The sequence below is a fragment of the Rhinolophus ferrumequinum genome, chromosome 10, assembly GCF_004115265.2.
Source record: "Rhinolophus ferrumequinum isolate MPI-CBG mRhiFer1 chromosome 10, mRhiFer1_v1.p, whole genome shotgun sequence".
Lineage (NCBI taxonomy): Eukaryota > Metazoa > Chordata > Mammalia > Chiroptera > Rhinolophidae > Rhinolophus > Rhinolophus ferrumequinum.
The window spans coordinates 18,508,129-18,520,674 of NC_046293.1; the positions used below are offsets into that span (position 1 = coordinate 18,508,129).

Here is a 12,546-nt window from a genome sequence, read left to right on the forward strand (position 1 = left end):
TGCAACAGATAGGAGAGAGCTCCTTTCAACTCCACAGGGATGTGAAAGTTCTGTATCACTATGGAGCTTTGACCCCAAGAAGACTCGGGACCTTCTGGGGAAGCTGTGAAATAGCAGTAATAGCCCCTAACCCACGGAGAAGTACCTAGCAGAGGAACTGGGACCACTGGTTGGGCATTGCTCTCTCTAATGGACACAAAAAGTAGTTGAAGAAGTGGCCAGAGCAGACTGGATTATGACAAACATGAGGAGACCCTAAGGTACTCCTGAAACACTTGGGGGAGGGGACTCTGGGAGGGAGCTGGCGGTCCTGAGGAACAAGCCAGTAAAACCTGAGTTGTGCTATTAATGGGGCCTCATTCATATTCACAAGCTATTTGAGGACTTGGGAAATTCAAGTTTCAATATGTGTGTGTGAATTGTACATACATGTATAATTATATATAATTATATATAATCAATGTATATATATATATATAAATTATATATGATAATTGTATATATGTGTCTGAATAGTGTGTAATAAATGACTTGAAAAGTTTCCCCCACCCCCCAATTCAGGCAACTATCATTCTGGATAGAATTTCCCCTATCTTTGGAATAGGAAATTCCACAGTTTTCCATAAAAGTAATTTCTGGAACCCACAATGTGCACAGCCAGGAATTTTTCCTAATATCTAAACACTCTGTAATTTGAGACCCATTTGTTCCGGTCTTTAAAAAGCAGGAGATTTCAGCTCTGTGACTCTTATTTCAGGTTTCCCTCTGTGCTCTCTCTCATAGCCTGTCTTTTTAACTTTCAGCCATGTTAATCCACCTCCCCCATATTTCTGCTGCTCATTACAGCTCTCTGATATTTCCTAGGTATAATATCATCTTCACTGGGGATTCTTACAATATATGTATTTTCCTCTAGAAGTTCATACAAACTTGGCACCTTCAGTTCAAGGGCCTGGCATACAATAGGTGCTCACGAAATGCTGGCTCAGCTAAATGATCAGTATTAACTGTTTCTTCTGCTTAGTTCTGCCAAATTCCCTGACATTTGGCATGCTCTTCCTCGAGAAATGGCGCAAGATAAGGATTTCATGCTCCTATTGGCACCAAGGACAGACTTTATCACTCACCCAAATGAAAGTCCAGTTCCCTTACTTCTGTATCATTTGGGTTATTTCCCCTGGCTGGAGAGCCTCTGTGTGAGTGTCCCTGATCAGCTTGCAGCAGAGCCCTCCAGAATCCAGATAGGGAGCAGAGTTAGCCTGCTCAAATCAGGTTTGCTGGGCTTATGATTCCTGAAGGGGTTTAAAGAAAAGAAAACTTTTTAAAAATCGTAAGCAATTCAAACAGTACTGAAAAATAAGTCTTCCAGCTCTATCACCCATCTCACTTAGCAGAATACAACTATAATGACCGGTTTCTTATGTATCCTTCCAGATATTATGCCCACTCTTAGTATAAAGGGCCCTTAAACACTATACCTTAAACCAGGGTTTGGCAAACTTGCCTACAGGCCAAAGCTGGCCCACCATCTGTTTAGTACATCTGGCGATCAAAGAATGCTTTCACATTTTCATGTGGTTGAAAAAATTAAAAGGATATTTCATGACCCATGAAAATGATAGGAAACTCAAATTTAAGTGTTCATAAATAAAGTTTTATTGGCACACAGACACATCCATTTGTTTATGGAAAAATCTAAGGCTTCTTTCTCCTTAAAATGGCAGAGTTGAGTAGTTGCAACATACCCAATATGGACCAAAGAGACAAAAACATTTACGATCTACCCCTTTGCAGAAAAAGTTTGTTAATCTTTGCCTTAAACAAATAACAGAAGAAATTTTTAAAGTATTTAGTAACATTATAGGTAAACTATGAATAAACGTAATGATTACCTTTGGGGGTATAAATCCACTTAATTATATACATCTCATAATAGTAGGGTCTCCTTTACCTCTTAACAGCTCCTTCTTGGAATTGGCAGCTTTAGTTTTAATTGTCTTGTAATTTAATGAGCACCTACTGTGTCCCAAGCATTTGGTAAATGTTTCCACATACATTATTTCTTTAATTAGGGTTACTTCTGTGTCTTCCTCTCGCTAATACTCTTTACCCCTTGTTGGGGGAAGAACTACAATAGGAAGCCTAACTCTTAGAAGACCCCAGACCTTAGCTCTGGAGCCTTTTTGTTTGTTTGTTTGCCTTCAAATCTTCCCTTTCACATAAAGAGTCATTTTATAGGCTGAGAATAAGCAATGGGAGTTCTCTACATTAGTGGCTTTCGAATAGTTTTTCTCATTTACTCCCTACACGAAGTTTGAAAAACAATATGCACTCTCAACATATTTATGGGTTGACATCTAAAGTTTTTCACTTAAAAAAATACAATAGTTGCAAAAAAATGTAATTTCTGACTTACTGTAAAAATTGAAAATTTTGCTTGTTGTCACATTACTCTCAAATCTATTCAATTAAGTCTAAATACCATAGGAACTTAATATCCTCCCTCATCCCTCTAAGAAATACAAAATGTCTTTTAACACTTGGAAATTTTTTAAATCATTCTTGGTTTTCCTTGAGTTCACATTTCATTCCATTTCACTGCAGCATCTTACCCTCATGTATCACATTTTTGTGCTTAAATTTCTAATATTGATCATCCTATCATACTTTTCTGTAACTAAAATACGTACATAAATTTGAATTTTAAAATAACTTCTAGTGACTTTAAGATTTTAAGTTGTCAAATAAAAAGTTTTCTGGACTGAGTTTATTACTAGTCACTATTAGTGCCTACTAAACTATCAGTACAAATAGGGTCAGCTCATTTTCCTCATGGCAAAGAACACAAGTCGAAAATTCCGTCTGTTGTTGGGGAGAGAGCGTGCAGACAAGAAAGGAAGACACCACTGTCACGTAGCAGCCACAACAAACATTGGCAGGGCACGTGCACAAGAGGAAGAACAGCTCCTTAGAAATACAGTTAAAGGTTCTGTTTAAATAATGAACTTTGAGAAACTGCAGACAGAGAGCCTAAGAATTCTCTGAAGTCAGTAATAAAAGCCCAGATAACAGGAAGCCATCATTTCTATTCAGATGAACTCATGTATGTGTTAATACGCAAAAGATTAAGTTTGGAATCAGAGCAGATAATGAAAAATATCTGAATTGGCCCACAGATGTCCCTGCCTTCATGCACTGTTTTCTTGAAAAGCTGTTAAATTTTATTTTTTAATGAAAGTGTTTTTAAAATAAAAGGGCCATTGCAGAAATTTCAGACAATACAGAAAAGCATTTCCAAAATGCCAAGCTGCATTCTATAACTTTTTTGTTCCATTTACACTCCCCTCAGCAGTGGATGAGAGCTCCTTTCTTACTGTACCTCCTGGCATTACCTACTCTCACTTACAATGATCTTTTCTCGTGTGCTAGGTGACAAATCCTCTCACTGTATTAAATCGCATTTCTTTGATTACTAGTGAAACTGAAATTTTTTTACCTTTCTCTCTCTCTCTCTAATAGTTTCTTTCCATTTTCTGTTTATGTCCTTTTCTATGAAAGGGTTCATGCTTTTTACTAACTTAGAAGAGTTCTTTGTATCCTGAATGTATTAGCATTCTGGGGTATTTGCTACATACCTTTTCATTTGCCTTTTACTTATCTTTATCTGAAAAAGTTTGCATTGTATATAGTTAAATATGTTTGATTTTAAAACTTATTTTTGTTGCTTTTTATTTTTAGTTTATGGTACAAGGTGACTGTTTCTCAGAACTGCTTGTTGAATAGTTTTTTCCTTTCACATTGATTTATGAGCCTTCTTCGATTTAAACTGAATTTAGTTTTCCATTGATCGTGTATCTTGTATCAATATCATCCTTTCCTATTATTGTTCATTCTTTTTCAACACTTCTTAAGATATTCTCACCTTTTCATTCTCTATAATAACCTATCACATCTTGTATCACATTCTTTTAAAAAGCTTCTTTGAGAGTTTGAGATGGTACCAAACCTATATATTTAGGTAGGAAGATTTACATTTATCATTTCCAATTTTGCCTTTCAGGGACAAAGTATATCTCCATTTACTCAAATGTGCCCACATGTCTCTCAGTTTTGTAGATGTTTTTCCATGACTGTCCCTATTTCTCCGTAAATGCTTCCTCTGTCATTTATATTCCTCCCCCTTGTGTGGCAATTACTGATTTAACTTCATTCATCTTGTCTTCTCTACTTTATCACCAGATTGTAAACTGGAAGACAGGAATTATAGTTTATATTTCTTTTGTATTCCCCTTTCACAACTAGCAGTGTTCTGAATACACCTGAATAATAGCTGTAGTCTAGTAGAAATGTCATGGGGACAAAGCATGAGAAAATTAGGATGATGAACCCATTCTGACCTTTCATAGCTTTACGTCTGACTTTGAACTATTCACTTAACATCCTTCCCACCCCACACTATACCTTGAGCCTCAGCTGAATGAGGCTGTAAACATCTAAATAATAAAGCTGCTGTAGAGATTAAAAGGTGAACTGTTCATAAGTTTTCACACATATATATAGGGTGACATGTACAAAAATGTTCAGTGCATTGTTTCCAGTAGTAAAAAAATTGGAAAGAGCATAAATATCCATCAGCAAGAGAATGGAACAATAAAGAAATAGTATATTCACAATTGAATACTATATAGCACTTAAAGTGAATGAATTAGGACTATATGTATTCATATGGGTAAATTGAAAAACATCATATTTAGCAAAAGAATCCGGTTGCAGAATAATATATATAGCTTGATAAGATTTATATATGTTTAAAGTACGCAAAACAATGCTACATATTACCACTGATTATTATAATTCAGGGGTCATATGACTCATGGGGCCAAGTTCAGCCTGCCATGGGCCACATTTGCCCTTTTGTTTACATATTATCTATAGCTGTTTTCATGCAATAGTAGCAGAGTTAAGTAGTTGCAACACAGCCCACATGGTCTGCAAAACCTAAAATACTCAGGAGCTGGCCTTTATAGAAAAAGCTGGCGATTCCTGCCGTAACCCACAGAGACATGCACGAAAGCACTGAACCTACATTCAGAAGAGTGTGCAGAAGGTCTAGGTGGGTACCTGGGGAATTTCCATGGCAACTGAAATGCTCTCCTTCTTAAGCTGGGGGTTAAATACAAGGCAGTTGATTATATTACTTATTTTTTTGCATGTAGGAAATCTTTTGTAATGAAAAAGATTGAATGAAATTATGTATGTGAAAAGCTCCTTCATTTGTAAAGATATGCAAGCTTACTGAGCAATTCTCTCTTTTTTACACACACACATTTTTGAGACTTTGAGGAGAAAGTAATTTCTTCCCAAAATGTTGGGAGACCCTAACTGTGGTCAATGAGGTGCTAACTGAAATTTTGAGTGGCACAATGAAATGCACCTTCAAGATTGCTTAAATGAAAAGGTGGGACAGGGAGGGTAAGCAGTGAAGGGAGGAAGAATATTCAGGCAATTTGTCACTGAAGTGAGGTTATCAGGTGCATATCAGGGTGGTAGCTGTAGAGATGGGAAGGACTTGACTCCAGCACAGAGAAAGGAAAAAGGAGAGGAAGAAGCCTGATGATCCCAAGTTTAAGCAGGGACAAAATGTTTATTTTACTTTATGTTTATTTGTAGGATGTGTAACCTAAGTCTCCATTTAAGGACCCAGGAATAACTTCAGAAACGGTATGTGCTGTTTGTTTTTAATACGATAAGACCCATAGTGACTAGTAGTTTGGACTACCACTTTCTGGTTATCAATTTTTCTTGTTTAGACACTGTGTGTCACAGGAAGTTCATGGGCTAGAGCTCCTCTGATTTAGCATAAAGCATTTGCAAGCAGAGACCTTCGAAACACCCTGCTCCCATTTAATCGCTTTGACTCTGATTTAGAAGAATCTCAGCTCTGAGAAGATAAAGATAAAAACCAGCTACATGTGCTGGGTTACCTAGAAACTCTTCACACCCAAAGACAGCATCCTTGGTGACATTTTTCTTATATGGACCTAGTTGTTGATGGCAAAGCATATGTTTTGTTGGATGTCTATGTAACCCATACTTAAAGGGCAGGAAAAAAGTGAACTTCTAGCCATCAACATTTCATGCCCAAGGGAAGCCCTGGATTCAGCCCAAGGGCAAGAAGAATGTTCTTAAGGAAAAAGAAAAATCATGATCCTTCAAGGAGCTTATTGGAAAAGTCAGGGAAGGAAAACCCCATTAAAATAGTGTGGAGACTGCTGTCATAGAGGTAAAGCGCAAGTTTGGGAACACAAGCAAGGACATTCATTCTCTTAACATGCACTAATTTTCCACTCTGTATTAGGCTTGGATCTTGGTCTTGGAAATACCGAGGAAATACTTGGATGAGGCAGAAGGGAAAAAAGAAAACAATCACTGTCTTCATGGGGCTTACATCCTAGTGGGCAAGATGGAGAATTTGCAAGTAAACAAATGATAAGATTTCCAATAAGGGCTAACGTCCTGTGGTTGGACACTATTTTGGAGAGGGTGATCTGGGAGGAACTCTTGGAAAAGGGGACATTTGAACTGAGATGTGGAGGATAAGAAGGAGTAAGCCATGCCAGGGAAAAATAAATCTAGGCCGAGAAACAAGTGGGCAACAAGTACCAAGGGCCAGGGCTTGGAGTGCTGGAGGAAGAGCAAGAGCCCAGGGAGCCTGGAGATGAGTGAGCAGGTGGGAGGGCAGGTGATGAGGTCTGAGAGGAGGCAGCTCTCCTAGGACCTGTCGACTGTGGTCAGGAGTTTGGATTGTATACTAAATGGAAGCCATTGGTGGGTTTTAAGCAGGGCTGTGACTAGGAGAGTGAGGGGAGTCTTCCTGAGGGTGGAGAGCTGATTCTTGAACTTGGTCTTGAAGGAGTAAGAGTTAGACTAGGCAAAAGTCATGCAGTGGGAATGGCTAAAGGAAGGGAAAATACCATGCTGTGTTCTGAGCTACCAAAAACCGTTCTCTATGCTGAGTTGGTGGATTCAGCTCAAATCGGTGGAGGGGAGATGGTCTGTTCAGGAATGGTGTCAACAAAAGTGGCTATTCCTTTGGCGGGGAAATAAAAATTTCCATCTTGCATCATTCTTGAAAATAAGTCTCAGGTGGATTAAAAACTTTAAAATGATGAAACTATTGGGAGAAGTATAGGGGAATTCATTTATGATCTTTCTTAATGTAGGGATCGAGAAGGACTTACTAAATGAGAAATAAATAGGAAAAGAATTAATTTGAGTACATTAAAATCAAGAAGACAGAAATCAAAACACCACAAACCACGCTAAATATGTGGAACAAACTGGGAGGAAATGTTTACAACATAAATAACAGCCAAAAAATTACTATAAACAATATGCAAATAACTCCTATAAATAAAAAACAGAAAGCATAAACAATCCAGAGTAGAAATTGGCAAAGGATACAAATAGGAAATTTACGAAAAGGGAAATACAAGTGGCCAATAAACATACAAAACATATGAAACTGATTAACAGTTAGAAAAATGTAAATTAATATAACTAGATACCATTTCCACCTACCAGATTGTCGAACCTTGTCAAGTTTGAAAATATTAAAAGTTGGAGTAAGTATAATGAAATACGTGGTCTCATACACTGCTGGTGGGAGCATAGTTTTTAGTCCTTTTGGAAGACTCTTTAGCAGTGTATATTAAAATAAAATAAATTCTAATCTTTATTTAGGTATCTTCCCTGGGAAACTTTTGCCCCTGTGCACAGGGATGTTCATTGCAGCATTGCTTCTTAGGTTAGATGGAAATCACCTAATGACCATCATTAGGGAAATGGCCACATATGCTGTGCTCCATCTATAGCATCAAATATTAGGCTGTGGTTGAAAAGACAGGGGTGTTATAAATATTAACACTGAAAGAGGAAAGTAGAGGAGTATAGGTTTGGGGAAAGGAAAGAGAGATTTTAGACTTAGTTATAAGGTTGCAATTTTTTTATGAGATGAATGCATTGAGGATATCATTCCCATTCTCCATTTGGCCAATTAGATAGTTGGATGTTGTAAGCAGCGACATTTAAATTCTTTTGGAGAAGAGTTGTTGCACAACTGGTGGGTGTGGAGAGTGGGGGAGGTTGTGCATGTGTGGGGACGGGGTACCGTGCTTCCCCGAAAATAAGACCTAGCTGGATAATCAGCTCTAATGCATATTTTGGAGCAAAAATTAATATAAGCCCTGGTCTTATAGTAAAATAAGACCTGGTCTTGTATTATATTATATTATATTAACCCGGTCTTATAGTCAAATAAGTGAAATTATTTTACTATAAGACCCGGTCTTATATAATTTTTGCTCCAAAAGACACATTAGAGCTGATGGTCCGGCGAGGCCTTATTTTCGGGGAAACACGGTACCCCGTCCCCACACATGCACAACCTCCCCCACTCTCCACACCCACCAGTTGTGCATTTGTTACAACTGATAAACCTACAATGACATGTCATCATCACCCAAAGTCCACAATTTACATCCGGGGTCACTCTTGTGGTATATTCTAAGGGTTTGGACAAGTGCATACTGAGAGGTATTCACCATTATAGTATCATACAGAATAGTTTGACAACCCTAAAAATCCTCTGTAAAACGCATATTTTTTTTAAAAGCAGTCTCAAAGGGTTCCTGGCCCCTTGAAGCCCAATCATGGCCTCAGATTCAGAGTCTGGGCTCCAGGAGAATAAGGATCCCCCACACAACCACTTTGGAGTGATGTTACTGTGTCCTGCCCTCTTAACCCTGGACCACAACCAGCGTTTGCTCCTTAAGCTACAGGCTGGTGTGGACTTGGCATCTACATTGAGCATTTCCGTAGCTCTCTAGGAAATGATAGCAGGTAGTTCTCTGCTTGGTAGGGGAGATCTGAGCCCCAGAACAGTGGGTTTTTCTCTGGTCAGCAAGATCCCTCAGCAAGACTATTATCTCCATGGACAAGTAACTTATTTACCATGTCTTCCAGATGACCATGTTAAATACATTTGCCAGGACTTGAAACTGCAAAACTATGCTGTTTCTCCTTTTCCTTGAACTAGTGACATTAATTAAAGTACAAAGGATTCAAGTTATCCCAGGATCATTGGGACCAGGAAAGAGCCTTCTAAATCTTTTGCAAATGGGAACCCAAATCTCAAAGTTCTATTAGGATTTTATCTTTCAAAAAGATTAATAAAAATGTATTTTATATTCATACATATTAATTTGAGTCACCAGTACTCTGTTATAATTCTTAGAACTAACAAAGAGCTGGCCGGGAACGACACTCTCTTGTCCTGGGGGCAAGTATTTTCTCCCAGGCAATACTTTATTTCCTGTGCACTATTTCACTTTGCAATCAAGTTGTGTTATAACAACGTTGTACTGACACAAATTTACAAAGAGGAGAGAAAATAAGAATAGCAGACGTTGCTTTAGTGCCAAAATTGGAAAGGAGAAAACTAAGGGGAAAACATCACTCACAATGGATGGGCAAAGGGGTGAGGGGATTACACAGAGAAGAGCGAGGTGGGAGAGAAAAGAGGAGGGTAGATATATTTCTATTAGGGATGACTTTTGCCTCCTATGAAGCTTAGTGGCTACGGACACTCAGGTAGTGTTGCCTTGTACTACATCTCCACTGAAAGAAAATATAGGGGCAATAAAAAAATACCTGGGAAGAAGAAAATTGTTCCTATTTCTTTTAGCCCCTTCATGATCTATGTTGCCAGAATTTAAGAGGAAAAAATGAGACTGAGCAAACTGAAAACACTCCCTATCAAGAAAAGAACAGATATCTTCATTCCTTCCTATGTTTACCCACCTAATGATATGAGCCTTTTGCATTCTCATGGCATTCATAACCCATAGCCTCTGTGCACAGCAGGAATTCTGAGCTCCTCTCAGACGTCCTTAATCACAACAGCATGGTGGGTTTGTGCAGTCTTTAATTAAGATGCTGATAACTGAACTCTCCAATCAGCTCTCCTAGACTGACCTCTGGGGTAAAGCAAAATATGCTGAAAACTTTCTACTTCCCCTGCTCATGGTGCAGTCATTAGAAAATGCCCTACTAGATTTTACGAATCTTCACAATTGCATTGGGGCTTAACAAATCTCCCCTGTCCAGCTGAAATGTTTGCAGGCTGGTCCACCTGCTCTCCCATCATTCAAGATTTCAAATTTTCTCAGCCTCCAAAAATATCGAGGTTAGCAAGGAAGCCAGAAAACCTGCCCTCATATTTAGGTCCTGCTATGTCCTAACTGTGTGACCATACACAGGTTATTTGTCCTCTTTGAGCCTCAGCTTCCTCATCTGCAAAATGAGTCTAAGAAAAACTTCCATGCAGGGTTATTGTGAGAAGGAAACGGGCCATTTAGGTAAAGCCTGTCTGACATGTTAGTAGACATTCGATCAGCTCCATTTCACATACCCATGCACACACACATTTCTTTTCCTCCCCAAGTTCTCAGGGCCTCACAACTATTGGGTGTTCCATTACAGTCTGGCCTGATTTGGGAGATGTGGAGACAAGAGGAAGGACAAAGATTACATTACTTTCCCTCTCCACCTGGGGGGGGAGGGCAGAGGTGTGTGCTGGAAAACAATGCTGCAAGTCCAGAGGAAGGGTCTCAGGACAAGAGAATGTCATCCCTGGCCAATATTTTATCAGCTAACTCGGAATTGCATCAGCCATGTTGCAACATTCTCAGCAAAACAGAAGAGTCCACGGTGCAAATGGCACAGGTCCAAAATTGGGGGGGAGGGGACTCAAAGACGCAGGTGTGCATCATTGACTAAATCACAGCTGGAAACCCAGTGATGGCTCCCCAATATCTTTCTCTACCCCTTTTGCCAGTAATGCGGAGCGGGCTCTTAGGCCGTACCAGTGGCGACACCAGATTTCTTAAAAGCTAGGGAGTTTCTCAGAGCCAGAATCCAAAGTGAATCGTGCACATGCCTCCCGTCCTCGGCCCCTCCCTCCTAAATAAAAACTCAATTGGGAGAAATGAGCCAGGCTTACCTCCTAGGTGCTGATCCTCTATGGCAGCAAGCAGACCAGGAGATTCCTCAGCTGTAGATTCAGACCTTGGACAATTTTAATCATAAAGTTCTTCCTAACATTTTCCATCTTTTGAAAATATTTCCATCTGCTATTAATAAGAGAAATGGAAAGCAACAGAAGAGCTTAAAACGGAAGTCAAAAGAGAAAGCTTTTTAAACCTACTCTCCTCCCAGGAAAAACTTTCAATGAAGTATACTTGACACATTGTCCTATTCCTGGTTTCCAAGCCATCTGACATGGAACTCACACCAGGGTTTGATAAATGACCAAAATATAGCACACGATATAGGTCAAATTGTCTATGGAATCAGAACAGAGACACTTCCGACATGTACTATCTCCAGTGATTCTCCTGGGTGACGATGTTAAAAAGATAGTCCTAAACAATTTTCCAATAAGGTCAGCAACTTATTTTTCAACAAGGTAAGTCAGACCCATTAACTTTGGCTTCTTTTCATTTGCCTTTGTCTTTTTTTTTTTTTAATTTTCAGGATTTCATCTCCAACACTACTAAGTTAGAATTTATTCTCCCACCAATTCATGATTGAAAGAGAAACTTTACATGACGACTTCCCCTCTGTCGCCTTGAGTTGGAGAGACAGCCCACTCCCAGAGGAATCAGGTACTCACTCCGATTGTCTCAGGTCAGAGATGCACTTTCAAGGACCTGGAAGGTTTCTGAGTCCAGTCTTCCTCTCCAAATCCCAGCGATTTTTCTACAAACGCTCAGAATCCGGGTTTGTTTTGGGGCGACTCCAGGAGGAGGAGGAGAGAGTTCTAGCAAAAGCCGTGGATGATCACAGGCGGCCTTCCGGCCCAGCAGCAGCATGTCTTCCTTGGCTCCGTGCCTCGTGGACACAGATTAGTCATTAACAATCCTTTCCCTGCTAAATGATATAAACATAGACAGGAACCTCGGGAGAGCCTCGAGATTCCCAGGACACACTCCCAGAGCCCCGCAGTAGGGAATGTGACAAAGCAGAGGTGCCCTGAAGCTCATCTTTTAAAACACTTCTCCTCAGGCTGCATTTTGGGGGTTCTGTGTACCCAGATTTCTGTGCACATCATCTAAAAGTGAACTGTCTCTGTCCTTCTCTCTCCCCAATTTCTTTGAATAGTTCCAACCACCTGCCGGGAACTGAAGTTCGAAACTCTGAGCCTTCTAGGCCTTCCCTCTCCCGGGCTTCCTATATCAAGTAATAACAGATTCGTGTGGGTTCTTTTTTTGGAATGACTCTTTCTTCCAACCCACCCTGTTTTTCTGCTAATTTAGGCCTACCACAGCTCCTTTCCGAACAAAAACACTGGCCCTATAACTCTTTTCTCCTTTCTTTTTTTTTCTCCTTTCTTTTTTTTCCTCTTTTCTGTATTGCATAGCGATGTACAGTGTGGGGGTTCTGGTCAGACGCCTCCTCATTTGTCACGATCTTCAGCGAGACACC

At 39.6% G+C, this 12,546-nt stretch overlaps 1 long non-coding RNA gene across 1 annotated transcript; it reads right to left on the minus strand.

Annotated features, from left to right (window-relative positions):
* Positions 1-1,132: 1,132 nt before the first annotated feature.
* On the minus strand, positions 1,133-11,958 carry LOC117029175 (uncharacterized). Its single transcript, XR_004424191.1, has 3 exons — positions 11,735-11,958; positions 11,063-11,192; positions 1,133-1,292 (listed from the first exon to the last, which is right to left on the minus strand). It is a non-coding gene; the product is annotated as an uncharacterized LOC117029175 (long non-coding RNA).
* Between the last annotated feature and the right edge of the window lie 588 nt (positions 11,959-12,546).